Genomic DNA, 22,437 nt, shown 5'->3' on the forward strand with positions numbered 1-22,437 from the left:
GGGCTGTGCTCATGACGGAACCGTTCCGTCATGACCACACCCTTTTTTAAGAACGTTCAGCACAGCGCGAAAATTCACGCCGCGCTGAACGGGTTAAAAGCATCATTATTATTTACAACTATATTACTTCAAACAATGACATTCTTGTCAACAATATCTGTGCATCATGATATTAGTGTGTCCCAATATTTAATTCATATTTCTGTGTCCCGATATTTTTCAACCAAATTTTGCCCAAACACTGGTTGAGATTCTGTGCCAGTGCAGCCTCTATGTCTAACTTTTGCTCTTATAAATAATATGGGGTTTTGGTTAAATTAATGTTATAATTCCAGAACCGCTGTGTTTGAATGGATCAAAGTGATTCTCTGTGAAAGGGCATAACCAAGGGGTGAAATGCTGAACCCCCTAAAAGACACATGTATAGGCTTTAGAGAGGGATACTACTAAGGCGATATTCACAAACTGCATTTTAAGTATGTGAAGTAGTACTACTCACGTACTTCAAAATGCTAGTATCATATGCAGAGATATCCTTCAAGGCGGCGAAGATCTCTGCACACGTAAGGCTATGATTTACGTATAAATGCGAGCTTGACCAGGGGGAGTTGTAGAAAAATTGGAACTAATTACTTAAAAATAGGAGGAGTTTGGGGAAGCAAAGTTTATGGAGGGACATGTAAATAAAAACACACACCCATAAAAGAGTAAGGCTATTGCTATTACAGACTACACTTCCAAAGCAACTACAGTCTAAAAACAAGGTGTGAATATACTGCAGCCTAGCATTGAGGTAGGCCTAGCACCACAGACGGCCACTCTCAGGTACTGCAACACACTCCCATAGAAACGAATGCAGTCAGGGGCTTGAAATATAAATCATGGGAAATAATGTGCAATAAATAAGGTATTTTGACTTTTAAATGTAAAGAATATTTATTAGTCTTAAAAATGATATACATTTATGATGAAATGTTCTGAAATGTAAATTGTTAAAATAAGCACACATGAAATAATATCATGGAATAAAACATAAATGCAGATGTGTAGAGGCTTCATCTCCCATAAATCCTGGCTCCACTCCCCACACTCAACAAAGGTAATAAGCATTTTACACTCGACTCATCTGCATATAGTATTTAAACCCATATTGCACAGGGAACTGCAAATTATGGGAAATATTTCCCCATTACCTGTGAAATATGGATCCCAAAGATGACCAAGATGGCGGCGAGTTGGAGAGGAGCATGAGGAACGAGCTCCCAGGCTGGGGATTGCTTTTGGTGAAACTCCCTGCGATACTGGCTCACACATGCTCCCATTGCAACAAGGAGGAACCGTAAAACTCTATTCACCGTTCTTGACTTCGAGGAGTTTGCGGGGACGGTCTGGATAGGCGAGGCTTGAATCAAGTTGACAAGGAGAGAAGTGGGAGAGATGGAGCCAGGCTAGAGTCAAGGTCTGCCCTGGGCAAGGGGCTGGTTCTTGGTGAAATAAAAAACAAAAAGAAAGGTGTAAATAAAAGGGAAAATCTTGTCGCTGAGATCCTAAGCATTGGTTCACAGCGGGTACTGGGGAGATCGGATCATGGTTCCCCCCCACCCCCGCTCCCAACGCACAACACCTGATGGAGAGAAGGTGCTCATTTGACTCTTCTCTCTTTGATAAATGTGGTTGCCGTTGCTCAGGTGCGGGCTGAAAAAGTACGGGAAGAAGGACCAGAAGAGGCGCAGCGGTGCACAGCACCTAGGCCATATCGGGAGGGCAGGAGTCACCACTCTGTCTGTGTGGCTATGTTGGCGGGTCCGCCCACGGTAGGGCTTGTGAACAGGAGGATGGGTACGTTGGTGGTTGGTGGATGATTTAGGATCCTCAGTCTAGATCGGTACCATAGGCATTTTTGTGGGTTTTGCTCTAGGGGAGACTTTTTATTTTCACCAACAAGACTATTGAAACAAGAAGAATGACCAGTCAACGGGTATGATTGGAATTGCGCCCCTCTTGCAATAGACACAGAAAGAGGACGAAGTTTATTGTGAGGTTGGGTGAGAGAAATCGAAAAAGGAATACGTTTAAGGGAGGTAGGAGAAGAGAAAATGAAAGAGGACAGGAAGCAAAGGAAACAGACAATGGACACATTTTATCCAAACCTTGGATAAAAATAGATGATGTTTTAGGGCTTTGAATATAGTTAGGATGATCCAGTATAATTAATCGAACGCATAAATAATTAAATAAAGAATTTATGAACAGCGTCACTAGTTGATTGAATTATATATTTAGATTAAATAAACAAAAATGAATAGTGTCACTAGGGATTTATGATGCAAATCCATAAACAAAATAGCAACACATATGAGTACAATTCTCGAGTAAATTAAGGAGGTTTGTTTAATGTAAATAGTCGGTCAAGATTTGATACTTATTTAAGGGCTGCCGTGCTTTATGCTAAGGACAGTGATTAACGTCTGAGATAATAGCACCAACCGCTGCACACCCGAGGTAGTTTTTACGCCCTATTATCCGGCCTTGAACATTAGTCTTAGTCAAGGTGTTGGAGGTAACCTCTAAGCAGCAATAGTACATTCTAAATACACAATGATAGGGTCAAATCTGTTACCTGTAGCAAGCAACTCTCCCTCTATACCATACCCTTGGATGTATGTCGTTACCACGCAACTTTTCCAACGCAAGTCGTTACAACGACTTGCGTTGGGGGGCGCTGGATAGTGAATAGTTTAATTTACTATTCCAACTCCAGTCCCCGTGGATAGTAGGGAAGGTTTTGGATAGTAAATTAAACTATTCCCTATCCTACACCGCCCCCCAGAGCAAGTCGTTGTAAAAGTTGAGTGGTAAAGGTAGTGCGTGCTAAAAGTTGCGTTGTAAACGCTGTTCCCCCATACCCTTCCAAGCTCTCTAGGAATGCAACCAAAACCTTTAAATACAACTTGCTCAGGAAGAACCCTGAAACACTCATCTCAGATCCCTCCTTTAATTCTAAAAACGGTGTAATCATTGCAGACTTAATTTTCTTCACCAGATCTCCGGCCAAATGGTGCACTGCGATCTCTAGCCTGCTATACGTTAAGGAGTCAAAAAACATCCCAAACAGCACTAAGTTGCTTATAACACCATCTAAAAATGCTAGGGAGACACTGAATATGTCATTCTACACAAAATGGCATGGTACTCGTGCAAGAGGCCAACAAAAATCTGGAAGTATTTGATGATTATTTTTACAGCTTAAAAGATCATTTTCATAACATACCTAAGGTAAACCACCACCAGGGCAACACGACAAACACTATCAACCACTCTCCTCGGAGTGCTCAGGTTATAAGTGAATGGGGTACTAATCAAGATAGTTATCATACACAAACCCCAAGTACTAGTGATCAGGAGAGTCAGCAACCTTGGCAGCACCCATCTACCCCCAGTACAAGTCACAACTCAAGGCCAGGCTACATAGCCATGAATCCGTTACTGGGCATACACAAAACAGTTAGTACTAATACTCCAGAATCAAACCAAGCATATTCTAGAATGCCGTCCATTCTTCAAATGCTGGGAATAAACACCCTTACAACTGTTCAAAGAGCTGATCTTGGGGATGAAGCATCTATCGACCAGAACCTTAGGAGGACATGAGCAATACCCCTAATAATTCAGGGCTAGCCCTTCAGTCTAAAAAAAACGACACATAGAGCTAATGTTATCCACAAGCCTGTTGATTCTGAAACAGTCAGCTTACCGTTCCACAGAGATCACACTACACAATCCTCATCTATCGCCTCCTTTGAATAAGGAGTTAGAAAGTCTCATTGCCCAGACAGATAGGTTAGCTATGGATTTACTAAACACCACTAAGAACATGAAGAATTTTTTAACTCTCTCGGAAAGCTATCTCTTCAAAACTATCCACATTCAAAATGCAGTTAACACACTCCTCATTAATCATCATAATTCGACCCCCCTGCCTTTGTCTAATAGGATTTATCGTCCTCGTACGTTCCGTAGATACCTGACGGACATTGAAACACATTTATTTCTACTATCCAATGAGACAACACCCACTTTCACTGCTAATATAATTGATCAGAAAATTAAAAATGTCCCAATTATTGTTAACAGAACAACTCAATCAAATGGCAGGAAGTTAAACCCCAGTAACCTGAAAGAAATAAAGAGAATCCAAGTGGGGCAGGACACTAACCGAGACAACCCTCTTAAATCGATTTCTTGCCTTTTACTTAATAGCCTTTCAGCAGTAAAACATGTGGCTGACATTGCAGACCTAAAATTGAACCATAACACACAAGTGGCTATTCTAACAGAATCGTGGCTCACTGAATCCTCTTCACCGAGCCTTGACTTACTTGTGCCACCAAAGTACAACATTGTAAGACTAGACAGGCTAAACAAAACGGGTGGAGGGGTGGCTTGTATCCACAGATCGGACATAGTCATCTCCAAAGGGCTCACAGACCCCATGGAATCTTGTGAATACCTCATGCTCTCATTAAGATCTTTGAACAATCAACTCTACAAATTGCACACGTTCTGCCACCCCCCAGGGAAAAACAAACTTCATAGACCAGCTAATCCCACTACAGCAAATTCTGATCCTCACTCTGTTGACATTTTCCTTGGAGACTTCAATCTGCATTGGAATGACCTCAAGGACAATCAGATCAAAATTCTTAAAGAATTCCTAGCTGTTCATGATCTAAGGCAAGTGTGTGCCCTCCCAACTCACTGTAACTGCTCAATTTTAGATTGGATCATCTCCAAAGAAAACGTGGTGGGATCGATTTCAATTGTATCTTATGACTGGTCAGATCACTGCATCATCAATTTCCAAATACCTTACAGAACGAAGAAAACAGTGTCACAATTTGTCAAATCCAAGCAGTGGATTAGAGACAATAAAGTCCTGAACATGGAGAGTCTGTCAGTGTATACCGCCTTCTGAAATGGAAAACGTCAGTGATCTTACGGAGCATTACAATCTTACGATGTCAAAATGAATTGATCATTTAACTCCGGTAAAAAAGAATACAGATTAGGGATAAAAATCCATGGTTCAACGGTTCTCTGAATGAAGAAAGGCGGATTCTCAGACTTTCTGAACGGAAGTGGAGACAACACACATCATGCCACCATCTAACACAGTTAAGGAAGACCAGGAAAGCATACAATAAAAGCGTTCTTAATTCAAAAAAAGAATTTTTTGAGAAGTCAATTGGATTGCGCAAAGAACAGTCCAAGAAAGCTTTTCGAATTTCTAAAAGATAAATCAAACAAGCAGGCCAAATCCTCACTTCTAACAAATAAATCTGAATTGAGCTGCAATTAATTTTCATCATTTTTAACAGCTAAAGCCAGTTCACTGGAGAGTGAACTCTTGAATACCACCAACATAACTTTTAATTCAAGGAGTACACTAGAGGAGTAGCCAGCACTCACAGCACTATCACGGCCTAAAATAACGTGCAATGGCCAACATTCAAACTATTCGACCAGGAAAACATAGCCAAAATTATAATAACTTTGAAACTGTCTAAACATTACAATAACATCTTCCTACAAAATGCAGGCCCTCATTCAATCACAAGGTCATACCAATTTGGACTAAGATAAGTAATGCTTCGGTAGTACAAGGATCTGTTCCAGAATGTCTAAAAACGGGCCAAGTCATCCCTCTATTGAAAAAACCCACTGAGAACCCTTTGGATCCTAACAATGTTCGGCTGGTAACAAACTTTCACTCACTGGCCAAAGTTCTTGAAAATTTGCCCATCATCAATTGGGACAACACATTGTGGACTTTAAGTTACTAAACGATTGCCAATCGGGGTTCGGACCAGATCATAGTACGGAAACTGCCATTCAGCATATAATGAATGATGCTCTTCTCGCTCCTGACCATAATGAAACTTGTCTCCTTGTCCTTTTAGAACTATAATCTGCTTTTGACACTGTGAATCATGCCAAACTTTTAGACCATTTGAAAAACAGAATGGGTCTATAAGGAACAGTATTAAAATGGTTCTATTCCTTCTTAGAGAACAGATCTCAGAGATTCTTGGTGAAACACAAGCTATCGCCGACTACCTCAATTGAAATTGGAGTTTCTCAAGAATCAACCCTATCACCTTCCCTTTTCAATCTATACATTGAGCCATTAACAGAAGTACTACAACACGCTAACATTTCCTTCCACATGTATGAAGACGACACTCAGCTGTATATGAAGATTACATCATAGGAAGAGATCCTCATAATTATCTAAGCTCTTCAGAAGACTGTTCTCAATCTTAACCCACAAAAAACATAGTGGCATATTAGCAAGACTTGCGATATTTATCGCAAAACGCGCTTAGCGAGTTTATTTTTATCGCTGCCTATCGGTGAATATTTTATCTGAGAAAGCATGCTATTAGCAATGTTTATCTCCACTGTGATGAAATATCCAGCGATAGCTGCGAAATGCCTGAATATCGCTGGAAATCCAGTGATATTCACGCATTAACGCCATGGTGAACTTAGCCTGATAATCCACCTCCCATTAGGGAATAAAGGTAAATCAGGTTTCAAGCAGGTGTTAATTTCTAGCGATAATTGCGCGTAGCGCGACTTTTGTTATCACTTCACCTGCGTTGCTAATAGGCGATAGCTGTGTCAGGGACTGCTTTCAGTCGCTACCAGTTTGGGTACGCCCACTTTGCATGTCATTAGCGATAAATATCGCTGACATGCAAAGCGGGCCCCAAACCGGTCGCTATCGCCTGGAAGCTGTCACTAACTGCTGTTAGCGACAGCTTGCTGATAGGGCGATAGAAATATCGCCGCTTTAGCGGCAAAAAGTGCCGCTAAAGCGGCGATACTTCCCTTACTAATATGCCCCATAATTTCTTCTGATCTCCACTCCCAAAAGTAACACCAGGATTAAGGAATGGACTACTGTGCCAAACGTCTCCCCAATTATAGTAGAGTCATCTAAATCTCTAGGAATTACACTGGATAAGAAACTAACATTCATACCCAAATCAATACAGTGGAAACAAACTTCATGCTTCCATGAGCTACCTTAGAAAGTTGAATGCGTTCATTGACTCAGAGGACCTGAAATCGGCAGTCCAGGCGTTGGTCATTTCTAGAATTGAGTATGGTTGCTCAACTTTATCTGGTCTTCCTTAGATTTCAACAGCTCCCCTTAAAGCTTGTCTCAATGCAGCAGCAAGACTTAAATCAGGAGTCAAAAAATGTGATCATATTACTCCTCACCTGAAAGCTCTCAATTGGTTATCGTTCGAGGCAAGAATAAAGCTAAAGATTGCATGTATAACACACAAGGCTATTCACCACTCAGCTCCTCAGTACCTGGCCCAGAAAATTACATTATCTTGTGGTAGTGGATCCTCTAGAGGGGCAGGAGATTTTTTTTATTGAAATCAGCTTTCTTCCACAAGAAGATATCATATGATAGAACGTTCACGGGAGCTGCACCTAGGATTTGGAACTCACTATCGCCGAATATCAGAATGATTACCCACGCAAAACGATTCAAGAAGGAGACTAAGTCCTTTCTGATGAGTAAATTCCTCCCTAGGTCAATTCATAGGACGTGTGTCAGGTTCCTTGACCAATCTATTGTTGATCTGGTCTTCTACTGTACTTGTCATACAATATGTCACCATTGTGTATTCCTAGTAATGCTCACCATTGGTTTTGGTTTGTAAATAAGGGTTATGTGATTTGTTTTAAGGTTGTCTAATACTATTAAGTGTGTGTTACTGTAACTAATAGAACATTCAACAGGGTTAAAACTCTTAATCCCGGAAGTAGGTGTATAAAAAGCAATGGATTTTATCTGAATATGTAGTGTGATCTAACTGTAAAGCGCTCAGACACTAATTTTTTTGGGCCTTGGTCGCGCTATTGAAAACACTGAATAAATAAATAAACCACTCTGCGGAGCTTTAACAGTGCCAGAGTTAGTAGGATTATACAGCATGGAGGATTAAATTATACAGCAAGGTTATCAAACCTTTGTAGCAAAACATGGAAATTATGTGGTACATTCTCTCTCAGTATTATTTAACTAATTTGAGATGGATACAAAATGTTGGTGAATTCTCCATACTTGGCGAATTATGTGGCAAACGCACAGAATTCATAATTAAACATTCAATACCTTCAGCCTTAGAATCACCTATATCCACTGACGCTCACCGTTACCCACTGATTTATTAACAGTTTATTCAAGAAAGGTAAACAAAGTCTGACTATTATAACTCCAATAAGTGATCATTGCTAGATGGACTTTGAAAAAACAGCCTTTTAAACCTTTGAAATAGGCACATCATGCAGCTCGATCTGTAATCAGTGCGAAGGGCACGACCCAGTGTGCAGGAATGTGCAGTCATGTGAGTCGATTTTGGTGCTGCCCAAATAGGAAATATTCTGAAAATGCAGCTCTCTGACCATGACTGCTTGCAACCACCCACCTTAGAAATTCACGGGAACTCCTCCTAGTGACCGAAAATCATGCTCTTTGGGGAAGCAAAGATCCTGTGGACTCCGTACTGGTGGGCGCAAGACCTTGGCCCGGTCCCAGACCCTAAATTGGTTGTGAAAAATCTAGGAGTGCGCTTGGATTGTGAACTCTCTATTAAGCAACATTGTAACATCACTGTGGGTTCTTGCTTCCATGTCATTGGCATGTTGCGAAAGGTCTTCCCCCTGCTGCCAGATTATACCAGGAAAACCTTGGTGCAAGCTCTGATACTTAGTTGCTTTGACTATTGTAATGGCCTCCTGTTATCGGCCAACGATGGAGTACTAGCCAAACTCCAGATGATTCAAAACACTGCGGCCAGGCTGGTATTAAATGCCCCCCCTAGAACATCGTCTAAACCTCTCCTGGAGAAATTGCATTGGCTCTCAGTCCGTAACAGGGTAAAATTTAAGACCTGTTGTCTAATAGACAAGAGCTTAAATGGACTAGGGCCATTGCACTGGAGAGATAAATTCATTCCATATAACCCGGTTCGGTCTCTTAGGTCCAGTAACCAACTTCTCTTGAGAGTACCAGCTGTGAGAAAGACCAGACAGGGTGGTAAGGCCTTATCTGTAGTTGGTCCGACTCTATGGAATAAGCTACCCCTTGAGCAGAGGCAATGTTCTGAACATCTGAGCTTCAGAAAGAAGCTCAAAACATTCTTGTTTCAGAACTAAACTACTATCCATAGACTGTCTGACTATGCTTCTGGTGTTTTGGGCGCAGAGATACTCTGGTAAAGAGTCGATTCAAGCGCGTTATAAACCCGCAAATAAATAAATGCTACGGAATATCAAAATCTCACTCACACTAGCCGGAAGAGCTTTGCGCAAGAAAGAATTCGGCCATGTGACAATTAGCAGAATTCGTCCAAAACTCTGCGTCACAAGAGTAACGTAGAGTCACCAAATGCCACCAGTTCAGTGATTTGAACAAAAGGTTACGCCTGGGCCTTATTAAAACACTGACATAGCTCTATGGGATCAAAGCTGGTGTTCTACAGATAGCACAATGACCTCAGCAACACTCAACCAATATTGCACTTGCACAACAATTCACAAACACATATCCATTCCACCTCTGACAGATGCATTCATCATGTGATTCTCTTTGCACTGGGCACATTCCACATATCCTGTGACCATATGACATGGACATTATCACGGATAGTTAAAGCAGCTGCATTATCTCCTTGAGATTTCTTATTGTTATTTATCCTGTGATAGGATGACTAGACAAACTGTAGGCTCTGGTGTTATCACAGGGACAGCAGTCAGGAACAGGCAGATATCACTTCTCGCTCTGCTGCAAGTACATTCACCTCTTGAGCTGTACTGCTGACAGATTGAGCCCTGTAGAGAGATGATGGTGGAAGAACTTAGCAAGGAGATAAAAGTGTTTTGAGGGTTCCTGTACTAAAGGCATGAAAATGTGTGAAGAGGAACCGATTGGTGAAAGGAAGATCTGCCCCCCTCAGAGCTGAGCTATAAAGCACTGAGCATCTGCACCTCTGCGTCTGAGAATGTGTGACAGATCAACAAGAAACCAGAACTGTGACTAAATAATTCAAAGAGAATATGGAGTGAAGAGGCTTGAGCCTCGGTATCTGAAACCACCACTGTCAGATCGACTCGGACAGCCAGAGAAGAACCCTGTCCTGTGGGTCAGAAGAGAGGAGAATGGCTGGACCAATGGCAGCTTTCCTCATCTTGCCGCTGATGCTACACACAGCCACAGGTAAAAGAAGGGAAGCATCACTGCTTGTTCAGACTGACTGTGGGGAAAGGTGTGGCCTAATGGTTTTCTGGTTTACAATTCGTTGTAGTCATGTTTGCCCAAAAAACATCACCACCCGAAATCCAGCCCACCATACAGCTGACCGTTGATTGATCTACAACCAGTGTAGTCATTCCAGCTGCAGCATTTACGTAGGTCTGCGATTCAGGGAGTCCATTAACTTTACAAGCATCTCTCCCAGAACACTAAATCCTCAACCAACCACCTTGTCATCTCTATGGGTAAGTGTGATGTGCAGCTCATCTGCATTCCCCCATTGAAGAAAATCGCCCTTTCCAGCTTGGATCTCCGGCGCCCAAGGCACCTTCCATTGGATGGCAATTCATCATCGCGCCAGAACAACCCAAGCGTCAGCATCAGGGCTGGCATTTTCAGTATGCTACTCCGCAGGAGTGCTCCCAGCATGCTAAGTTTCACCGTTCCCATCCAGGTAACTCCAACTACATGAGATAGTAGAGTGACTACTTCTTTTCAAAAGTCCTTGAACCGGTTGCAGGAGCATGTCATATGCAAAGAGCCTGCTGAAGGCTAGCCGCACCGGCCGCACTTGGCCAGAGTTGCGGGATATATTTTAGGGAGATTCTCAGGGATTTTATAGGTTTGATGCAGAAAGTTAAACAGAATAAGTTTGAAATGGCCGTTGTGCCGGTCTTCCACACATACCCTCTGCCATGTTGTATCTGGCAAATCATCCAAGCAATCTGCATGTCACCCATCCAGCTGCTGGACTGGCTGTACCGGGCATCAGGTGTTTTCCTGTGAGGCTGGAAGGGTGAGGGCTCGTTTTGCAGCAGTGGGGGGTGGTTTTGCAGTCATGCTGCAATATCGGCCACCCAGTAACAAAAGCAGCGGTGCTTCATGCTTGTGCCCCCTTCCCCCAGGGGCAGGTCTAACAAAACTGCCAGGACTGCTTTGAGTTCTCATCCTGCCATGTCCTTGGCATTTGGCACATGTTGTCTCCCTCTTTTATCTGGGAGCAGGGCCACCAGCAGGTGTGTAGTGAGTCTCCTGAAGCCTTCTAAACCCACCAGCTGTGCCATCACGGCATGATCCTGCGGCTCCTGGAATGAGGTCCAGAGGCCTCACTATATAAGACAGCCGACTATATGCAGTTATTGTCCCGAGCCCTCCCCAAACAACGCTCTTGAACCTGCTCAGAGGAGAGGAACCGCTTGTTAAGATAGAGATGCACTCTGTTCATGTAACCTCCCTCTCTCCATCTCACAAAGGACATATCTTACAGGAGGGTGGAGAACAGCCTCAGGGCCCATAGGGGCCAAATAGGTGAATCAGGCACCGGCTTATGGGCCCCACTCCTTTCAGGGGCCCCACGACAATGGATTAAAATAATATTGATTTGATCTTAAAAGAAAATTAAAATCAAACTTTCAAGTATTGTTTCCAAAAGATTGAAAAAAATTAATCAACTCAAAGAAATGAAAATTTTACATTAAAGACTCTATAGAGAAAATGCTGTATTAATGTAATGTACCCATTAACAACTTAAAGTACATAAACCAGAGACATCAGATTCACATAACAGTTTGTCTCTTAAATGCTCATCTTCTTGCAGCTGACAGTTTGTAAAAAAATCTGGGGCCTTATTTATGAGAAGTGACGCATCGCTGCGTGAAAGCAGCGATGCGTGCCTTCTCAGTGCGCCCTCCTTGCAACATGATTGATGCGTCATATTTACTGTATGACGCATCATGTCGCAAGGAGTTACAGATACGTCAGTATTTCTGACGTATCTGTATGGCGCAAAAGTGACGCATTGCTGGAGTGTGTCACAAAAGTGATGCAACTCCAGCAATGTGTCCTTTCACATGGAGCAAGCCCCATGTGAAAGGGCCTGCGTCAGACTTACGCCTGCTGTGAGGCAGGCGAAAGAAATTGACGCATTTGCGTCCTAGAAGTGGCACTGTGAAATCTTATAGATTTTACTGCGTCACTTCTATGACCCTTTCTTGCATAAGAACGCCCCCCCTGCATACATTATACCTGGCAGGGGGGAAGAGCTGCTGGCGGCCACGCCCACGAGGAACATGGCGGCGGGCTGAGAGCCGGTCGCGGCAGCACCAAGTTGGTTCCCGAAGACCGAAATGAAATTGATGAAGGCGAGGCAGTAGCGAGAGGTTGCGAGTTTCCCTACGTTTAGGTGAGCAGTTGTTGCATTTTTTCCCCCACTATTCCCGAGCATCTGCTTAGCCGTCTCCTTTATCTCTTCTCTCGAGGTAAATGAGGTAAACGGCTGTCTCAGTGGCGATATTGCAGGCAGTGCTAGGACCTGCGCATACCAGGGTCCGACTCGGATTCTCGGATTCTGATTCTGACTCACTCGATGCGTGCAAGTGGAAACACAACTACTATCACCGGGAGAAAACGCCGGCGGAGTCTGCAGGTCAGATCGCGCATTTTATTTATTTCTGTCCTGCTTATGAGAACAGCGTGCGACGGAAATTAAGAATGCCCTATTCTGAAAACAGCATTCTGAAAGCAGCATTTCTACGGCAAGGCGGAGGACAAAGGGGAATAATCAGCAAAGTCTTCTGCATGCTTTATCCTTGCTAACTAGGAATATACATCTGCACTGTTTACTTCTTCCTTGAGGCTGGGGCAGGTTTAACCACAGGTAAAAAAAAAAAAGAACATTAAAAAGGCGCAAGGACCTTCACGGACCTGCGCTTACAAGGAATCACGCTGGAAGAACGTAGACGGCATTTATGGAGCAGATTTCGCTCCGTACTATTTAAACTCAAACTTGGAAGCCTGGCGGCATACACACTCGAACAACAGCCCCACAAAACGGAGTCTGAAAGAAAGAAGCTTTACTCTCTGGTGGTAAAGAGTGGAGAGAAGGGGAGTAAAGGGGTAGTAACTCACGGATTTACCACCGGGAGGTGGGGTTGCATGGATCAAACGCAGCCTGGTCTCCCTGTTTACGAAAACTGTGAAGTCCCAATACAAGAGCCGGCTATATTGAAATGTACTGAATTAGAAAGGCAAAAGTTGAAGGAAACTGTTATACCTGTTATACCTGCAAATACTGAGTTGGCCAATGTTGAGATAAACTTAAATCTGGTAAAACAAGGAAATATCCTTCCTATAAGAAGAAATAGGTACCAGCTGAGATCTAGGGTAGAATTAAAAGAGAAAGGGGCTTTAGAATTTGAAGAGAGGGAGCGACCTATGCCATTAACCCCTTGCAAAAGTAAAAAGAAAAAGATTAATTTAGTTAAAAAACTTAAAGGAGTATCTCACGAGAGTCGAGTGGTGAAAAGTACCCCTTCCCTCAAATCTTTTTTCAAAGTCTTGGATCAGGCTAGGCGTCCCTCAGTGCTGTCGGAGGACAACACTGGTGCTATACTTTCAAAAAAACGTTACGGGGTTTTAGAAAACTTGGGAATCATGGAAAATGTGGAAGAGGGAATAGAAGTGCAGGATACAGGGAGCTCAGGGCAGCATAAGGCTCAGCTAAATCCCTCGGAGGTTGAAAAGGTAAAGGCACCTTCTGCACCAGGTGCTCCGGTTAATCTAAATATAGTACCCCCAGTAGACAAAGTGCGAGGAAAACAAGACACTAGACCCAAGAGTCAGGCTGCACAAAGTAGCTCTAAGGCGGTAGAAGATGGGGCAAGGAGAAAAAAAAAAAAAAAAACGCAAGTAAAGACAATGCATCAGATTCCGCTCAAACAATTTCAGAAATAAGGAGAAGGTCTGAGGACTCAAGCGAGCATGAGAGTCACCGGTTAGGGGATCTTTTCAGTTCCTTAAGAGGCGATATGATGTCGAAATTCGAGATATCGGAAACTAACCAAAAAACAATACAGGACCGATTTGATGTGTTAGAAGCGAAGCTAGAGGAGGTCACTCTGCGTACAGGGAACCTTGAAACAGAAGCAGCTGCTCTGAATAAAACTGTACATGGAAATCAAAAGGACTTAGAACATCTTAAAGCTCAGAATAGATCACTGGTTATGGACATTGAGCGGCTGGAGACCCAAGCTAGGAGGAATAACTTAAGGATTTTGAAAATAACAGAAGGGGAAGAGTTGGAGGACCTAAAGGGATTTGTCTGTAAACTTTTGAGAGATGGGGTTTTAAAAGATCGCCCGGATATAGACTTAGAGACAGAAATCCAAAGGGTACATAGAGACCCCTACAAGAGACGTACAGACAGGAAAACACCCAGGAAAATCCTAGTAAACTTCCAAACTTACAGTGTCAAGGAACTCATCCTAGGGAGATCCCTTTCAAAAACAGATCTCCGCTACAAGTCTAATCCTCATTTTATCAGGTCTGACATTGGTGCAAGAACCGCACAAAGACAATGAGAGCTGGGCACTAGAATGCCGGATCTAAGGTTACTGGGAGCACATGTTCAGATGAGATTTCCGGCTATGCTCAGGATTATGTGGAAGAATAAGACCTACAGCTTCACACAGCCAGAAGAGGTTGATAATCTCTTAGACCGAATTAGAAGTGAGCAGGAGGAATAGCAATGGGCGGATCTGGTGATTGCTTTAATGGAAGAAAACAATAAAACTTAAAAAAAAAAAAAGGAATAGGAGTAGATATATATAAACATGCTGTATGACAAAATAGAGGGACATGATGATTTATTTGTGATTTAATTTGTCTCGCTAAAAATACAGTAAACCGGTCACGGGCACCTCTCGGTTGCTCCGAAAGGCGAAGTCATCGCCAGGTATGTTGGGGGGGTTCCTCAGGGGGGAGGGGTTCAAGGGGTGGGGGGTGCAAGGGGGGAAAATAAAAAATCCTCATATATAAACAAACGTTTATTGTACAATGCTATGAATGCTACCGATGGGCGCGTGTTCATATTAGACTCATGATTAACCCATATAAACTAAAGGTCCTGTCATGGAATATCAATGGTATAGGGGAAAAAATAAAACAGAATAGAATCTGTGAATTTTTAAAAAATTCATATGCTCAAATCATAATGTTACAGGAAACGCACTTAGAGGCAGCACTATGTAATTCTCTCTTTAAGAAGTCAAGGTGGGTTCAAGATATAATTAGCTCCAGGCAATTAGGCGTCACAAGGGGAGTTTCTATCATAATTCGAGCGAACAGAGGGATAAGTTTGAGAAGCTTTGAGACAGACCAATCGGGAAGATGGCTAGCTGCAGAAGTATACATCCAAAACATCCCATATACAATTGCAGTGTACTATGGTCCAAACGAGGACAATCCGGTTCCACTGTCTAAACTTGAATCAGCACTATTCGTGACAACTGGCCCTTTAATTTTAGGTGGTGATTTTAATCTGGTCTTTAACCAAAAATTAGACAGAACCTCTAGGGCTAAATATCACGCTCCCTCAAAATCACTTGCCGCTTAATGAAAGATTTTACATTAGTAGATGTCTGGAGAAAAAAGTATAGAACCAAACCAGGCTACACCTTTTATAGTAAAAAATACAAGAACTATTCTAGAATAGATCACCTTTTAGTTGATCAACAACTTCTCAAGGATATCAACTGCCTTTCCTTCACGCCTACAGGTCTTTCAGACCATGCTGTTCTGGAAATGGTAATGGAATTGAATATAACTCCCTTAAAACTAAGGTGGACACTGGAGAGATCACTTTTATTAGATAATCAAATAAAAGCAGAAGTTAAAGATAAAACATCGGATTTCTTCATGATAAATTCGGGATCTTCCTCCCCCCAGGTAGTATGGGAAACCTATAAGGCCTACTTGAGGGGAGTCTTAAGTTCCCTAATTAGTCATAAGAGAAAGAGTATAAAAATAAAAAGAAGGGAAGACTTGGCAGCAATAACAAGAAAGGATCTCGAACTACAAAACGCCATTCTAGAGAACTCCAGTAGAGCACATTTGCTAGAGAAGGAACTTATGGATTTACAGCTTCAACTAAAAGTTTCGGACGAGAAATTTCTTAAAGAAAAATGGGAGTCTAGTAGACTAAAAAATTTTGAGTATGGAGAAAAGTGTGGAGCCCTTCTAGCCTGGAAAGCCAGAGAAGAGAGAACTAGAAATAACATCAAAGTCCTATCACAAAGACAGACAGGTGATTTGCTGGAAACAGACTTAGACATCAGAGAAGAAGCTAGGTCCTTTATGAGAAATCTTTACATGGAGGATAAAGATCCTAAGGGGGAGGACTTAGAATCCTGGCTGATAACAAAACATCTGCCGCAAATGTCCGAAACGGATAAGGTATACTTGGAAAGTGAGATAACAGAAGGGGAGATTCTGGGTCAATTGAAAAAAATGAAACGAGGGAAAGCTGCAGGCTCAGATGGGTTGCCAGCGGAGATCTATTTGGACAACAAGGACCAATTAATATCTCCATTAAGGGAACTTTTCAACCTTCTGTTGATTCAGGGTTTCTCTACTCCTACCTCTTGGGGAGAAGCTGTTATAACGCTCATACCAAAGCCAAATAAAGATGTAAAAAGAATAGAGTCTTACAGAGCCATTTCATTGTTGAACACAGACATGAAGATTTACTCTGGTATCTTAGCTACCAGATTATCGAAATTTATTAAATCGATAATTCATCCTGACCAGAGAGGTTTTATCCCAGGGAGACTGTTAAATGATTTAACATTTCAAGCAATAGGGGCCATAGATTACGCCAATGTTAAAAATCTCCCGCTGGCCCTGGTCGCCATTGATGCGGCTAAGGCTTTCGATCAGGTCAATTGGAAGTATCTATGGGCCTCAATGGCGGCATTTGGGTTCCCTCCAATCTTTATAGAGGCGGTTAGATCACTATACCACAATCCAAAGGCAAAGGTTTTAGTTAACGGTATCTTATCTGAGTGGTTCAATATATCTCGAGGCACTAGGCAGGGTTGTCCCTTATCCCCCCTTTTGTTTGATGTTTATATGGAGCCTTTTGTTTGCGGAATTAGAGAGGACAATATTATTCAACCATTTCTGCTCGGAAATCTGTCCCTGAAGGTGGCGTTGTACGCGGATGACCTCCTTTTATATACTTCTGATTACTCAGTAGCAATACCGAGGCTATTTTTTCTATCAGAAGAATTTGGGAAACTGTCAGGATACCAGGTTAATAAGGAAAAAACAGAGATCATGGGATGGAATAATAACACACACATATCGGGCGCAAAACAGAAAATGAGGTACCTGGGAATTTATTTAACCGAATCATTAAAAGATATTACATCACTTAGCTGGCAAATGGTGGTTAAAGACATTAATAAAACTTTAGTAAGATGGGGGAACCTGCCTTTGAATATTTATGGTATGGTCAACCTCATTAAAATGACAATTCTGCCAAAATTGACCTTTCTATTCAACTGCATTCCCCTATCATTTTCACTGAAAGACATCAATACTCTACAGGGTAAAATTGGATCTTTTATATGGGCCTGTAAGTCAACAAGAATTGCATGGAAGAAATTGAGGAGGGGATTAAAGATAGGAGGGTTAGCCCTCCCCGATCTTTTGTCATATTGTCATGCTTTTCATTTTAGAAATTTTAGGCTTCTTGCAAATAAGTTAGATGCATCAGCACAGGGCCGCTTGTTCCAAGCTCTATTAGGTGACTTACCTTATGACCACGATTACTTTATATTTAAGTTTGGAGACCACAAATTTTTAAAAAAAAATCGCCTCAAAATTCTACAGACTGCATTAAAAAATTGGGAGTTTATCAGGAAGACATTTGATATTCCTTATTACCATACACACAATCCAATATGGGACTCTCCGGGTACACCTCATTGCCTCCAGGATCAATTGTCACAACCTCTGAGAATAGCTGGGGTAAAAAAATGGGGAGATCTCTGGGCAGATTCGGGCCTAGTGAATTGGAACTCTTTAGTACAACTTACTGAGGGTCAATTGACTAGGTTCAAATACTATCAATTATCTGCCTGGTGGTCCAGTCAAAATATGCAAAAGGAGAAAGACACAGACATTCTGGACGCAATTGGTAGAAGGGGGAAATGGGTAAAAGAACTCTCATTTTGGTATAACTTGATAATTAAAGAAGAGGAGAGTAAACGGTACTTGGAGGTAATAAAGTTATGGGGAAATTGCATATCTGACACCTGAAGAAGTTAATAAAGCATGGTTAGATTCCTTTTCCCTTTCACAGAGGTTAATTAAACCTGCCAATCTAAGACGCAATCACCTATTCACGGCTTGTAGAGTTTATTGGACTCCGGCCAAACTGTATAAGATTACACGTAATAACTATTATTGTCCCCGATGTAACCATAACGCAGCTGACGATATTCATATTTTTTTGGAATGTCCAGTTATCCAAGACTATTGGAAAGCTATAATGGATTTCTTGGGTGATGTACTTTCAATAACCATCATTTGTTCTCGCAGACTTGTTTTCTTTGGCCTACCGAAAGATTATGATATTAATAGTATGGATACACAGTTTATTTTTTATATAATAACTATTGCAAGGAGACAAATTTGTATGGAGTGGAAGTCAGCGCTCCCTCCTCCCTGTAATATGCCTGAAGTATATAATGGAAGTTTGTAAAATGGATTTGGCCGGTCGAAGCGAGAACACTGAGAATGTTTGGTCTAAACTGGTGGTCTGGATAAATAGGGGAGCGGTCCCGTGATTATGCCAGGGGTTGTGTCGGTCCTGTCCTCCACCAGGCCTAGGGTGCCTAAAATAGGCCTGGAGGAGTAGGATAAGGAAAGCAGCCTACCTCTGGGACATCTCTGTCTCCTATGATACTGTCTCCAGGGCGGACCCGTAAAACAACAGTATAAGAGGCAACAGTGAGACCCATCTAGAGCATACGTATTCTGGTGGCAAATATGAGGACAAAAAAAATTCAGAAAAAAAAAAAAAGACTTACGCCTGCTGTGAGGCAGGCGAAAGAAATTGACGCATTTGCGTCCTAGAAGTGGCACTGTGAAATCTTATAGATTTTACTGCGTCACTTCTATGACCCTTTCTTGCATAAGAACGCCCCCCCCCTGCATACATTATACCTGGCACAGGTATAATGTAGCGCAAGGGGTTTACAAAGTGACGCATCTACCTAGATGCGTCACTTTGTAAATATGGTGCAACAAGGCACATGGCGGCATAAAAGTGACGCACGTCCTCATAAAAGAGGCCCCTGGTGCATTCGGTACTAGGAGATAATTTGTGAGAGGGCCCTGAAATTTCGACAGCCTAGGGGCCTCGAAAGGGTTTAATCCGGCATTGAGCTTATATGTAAGATGCTCTTCACAGGATCATAGCCATCACTCTATGCCACAGACAGCTTCCTGTTGCAGTAATTATCTGAGGAGTTCCGAAAAAATTTCCCCATCATGAGTATGTCCAGTAGGGTATGCGGGTCATGTGTGCCCGGCAGCAGAGTTTTTTCCTAAATCGGGTCCTGATCGAGCCATTGCGCCACATATTGTAGGTGAGTAGATGCATAGTATAAAAGGAGATCTGGTAGCCCAAGGCCCCTGTCCTTCCAAGGAAGCCTCAGTGTGTCCATTTGTACCCGGCTCCGTCTGCTCAACCACACCAATGTCTCCAGCATCTTATCCGACTGCGCTAATGTGGAAGGTAGGGCCCGGCACATTACATTCTGTAATAGGTATAGGCAGAGTGGCAAGAACACCATTTTAGCTACAGAGATTTGTCCTATCATGGAGACCGGGAAAGTTTTCCAGAAATCGACAGACCAAGTCAGTTTCCCCAGCATCCTTCCAACTTTAAGGTCAAAATGAGTCGCAGGGCATTGGAAGGTGTCTCACTCCCGCTTGCAGGCTTGTTTTCACTCAGCTTGATAGAGGCAGGGGAAGGCATATGGTTCAGCTTGTGAGTTGGAGATGAGTGCTGGGCTTGCCGAGCACCGTTTATACCACGTGGCATCTCTGGCGCTTGTTCCATTAACAGAGGGGGTATTTTGTCTGCTTGTTCAGTTCTGGAAAAACACATGCTTTCTTGGTTGTTGTCCTTGTACGAGAGGAGGTCTCAAACATACAGTTTTGAATCCTACAAGGCAGAAATGGTGTAGTGGCTGTAAATGTAGACCCCCACGGATTCTCACACACATGGTCCGCATTGCACTGCAGTTTGCATTCACACACTCTTCATTTAGTAGTTCACCATGATGGCATCATTGGTCCCTTTACATTCCACAGCTTCACAGTTCACTCTATTGTCGTGTCCTGGCTCAAGGAAGACAGACACTATTCTTTAATTATTAAGGATCTTTATTTCTTACATCCTTCTTCGTCCGTGTCCCTACTCTATCTGCCCCTTTCCTGCCTACACTCCTCCTCTTCCCCTGGTCCCCATCTAACTCTGCCCACCCAACTACTAGAATGCTGACTACATAACATCTCCCCCTTTCTTAACAAAACAACAAGACAGTAAACTGGTTCAGATTTCTTCAATGAGTCTTTTTGGTCGTTGAATATCTCGGCGGGGTCGCATAGACAGGGTTCCAGTTTCAGTCATCGCGTCCACTGGAGAATCTCTTGTCTGGCTCCCGCTCTCTTGGTCAGATTGATCATGTCCGTCAGGGGCGGACACTCCAGTCATTTGTGTCAAGGCTTCTCTCATGTCTGAGGACATTTCTTAAAGTGTGATACGTTTCTCGTGATCCGCCGATGGTCAGACTCCGCCGTTATCATGGTGCCCTTCTGCTGGGTGACCAGCAAAGGTTCATCTCGAAAGCGACAGTCAGTCTTTCTTTGTTGGTCTTGTTTGACAATGACACAATCTCCCTCGCGCAATGATGGTGATTTTGCTCTCCTCTTTGTGTCTGCGTATAATTTCATCTTGTCCTTGTTGTGGCTATCGGTCGCCATTACCTCTTGATTACTGCGGAGGGGCGACACCGCTCGCAGGGCTCCTTCCCAAGTCGGAATGCGATTCTTCATGGGACGCCCTAACATCAGTGTTGCAGGACACTTCCCAGTGGTCGCGTGCGGGGTTGTCCTGTATGCTCTAAGGACTTCATTTAGGGCTGCATGCAGATCCCTTTTTTCAGCAGTGGCTTGTTGAAACGTCTTTTTAAGTGTGGCCATAAATCTTTCAATGGTGCCATTGGCTTGGGGCCATAACGGTGTAACTCTCCTATGTTTAAAGTCCAAGTGCTTTGCAAACGCACTGAACTCGTGTCCGTTGAAAGGAGGTCCATTGTCTGTTTTCAACTCATTGGGAACACCCCATGCTGCAAACACTTCATCCAACACTTTGAGAGTGCTGGAGGCACTTGTGGATGGTACAAATTGCGCAATGGGGAATCGCGAGTACTCATCAATGATGGCTAGAACATATTTTCCAGATTGTAACGGTCCGTAGAAATCCATAGCGAGCTTTTGCCACACTCCACGGGGTAGGGTGGTCATTTGCAATGGGGCAGGAGGATGTCCCCGGTTGACCAGCTGGCATTGATGGCAGTCTTCCAGAGTCGATTCTACCATCTGATCGAGAAGAGGAACCCACACCCTTTCCCGGAGAGCTCGTTTTGTTGACACCACTCCTCTGTGGCCCACATGGGCAAGGTTGATGACACCTTGTCGTAAAAGTCTGGGGACAACAATCCGCTGACCTCGCAGTATCAACCCATCCGTGGTGACAGACAGTTCGTCACAGACGTGTCGGAATGCTTGCATTTCCTACTTAACAGTTGAATCACTGGCATTGTCCTCACACTCGTGTCTCCACCGGTTAGTCTGAATCTGGCATAGCACCTTCTGCAGGATGACATCTTGCACGGTGGTGTCGCGATCACTCTCGCCACCACAGCCAGAAGAAAGATATGTCGAATAGGGCGTCCTTTCCAGACGGGCTACATGTCCCAGAGGGCAATGCGGCGTTGGAAGGCTGGAAAATGGGCTGATCCAATATAGGCTCCTCCCCTGCAAAAGAAAGGTGCTTGACAATTGTTTTTGCAGTCTTGGTGATGGCGGAAGGTGTTGTCCCCGCCGGATTTATTGCCTAGAAGTCCAGCGCCGACGAAGAGCCTGCGAGGTCAGAGTGTGAATGCCAAGCGCCGACGAAGAGCCTGCGAGGTCAGAGCGTATTTCCCCGCGTCGACGAAGAGCCTGCGAGGTCAGAGGAGAAG

General features: G+C 43.1%; 1 protein-coding gene across 2 annotated transcripts in view; it reads left to right on the forward strand.

The window, feature by feature from the left end:
• Positions 1–22,437, forward strand: part of LOC147679827 (prosaposin-like) — a 158,326-nt gene that overhangs the window by 44,526 nt on the left and 91,363 nt on the right. The window lies entirely within an intron of this gene.

Source organism: Lissotriton vulgaris, chromosome 11 (genome assembly GCF_964263255.1).
Source record: "Lissotriton vulgaris chromosome 11, aLisVul1.2, whole genome shotgun sequence".
Lineage (NCBI taxonomy): Eukaryota > Metazoa > Chordata > Amphibia > Caudata > Salamandridae > Lissotriton > Lissotriton vulgaris.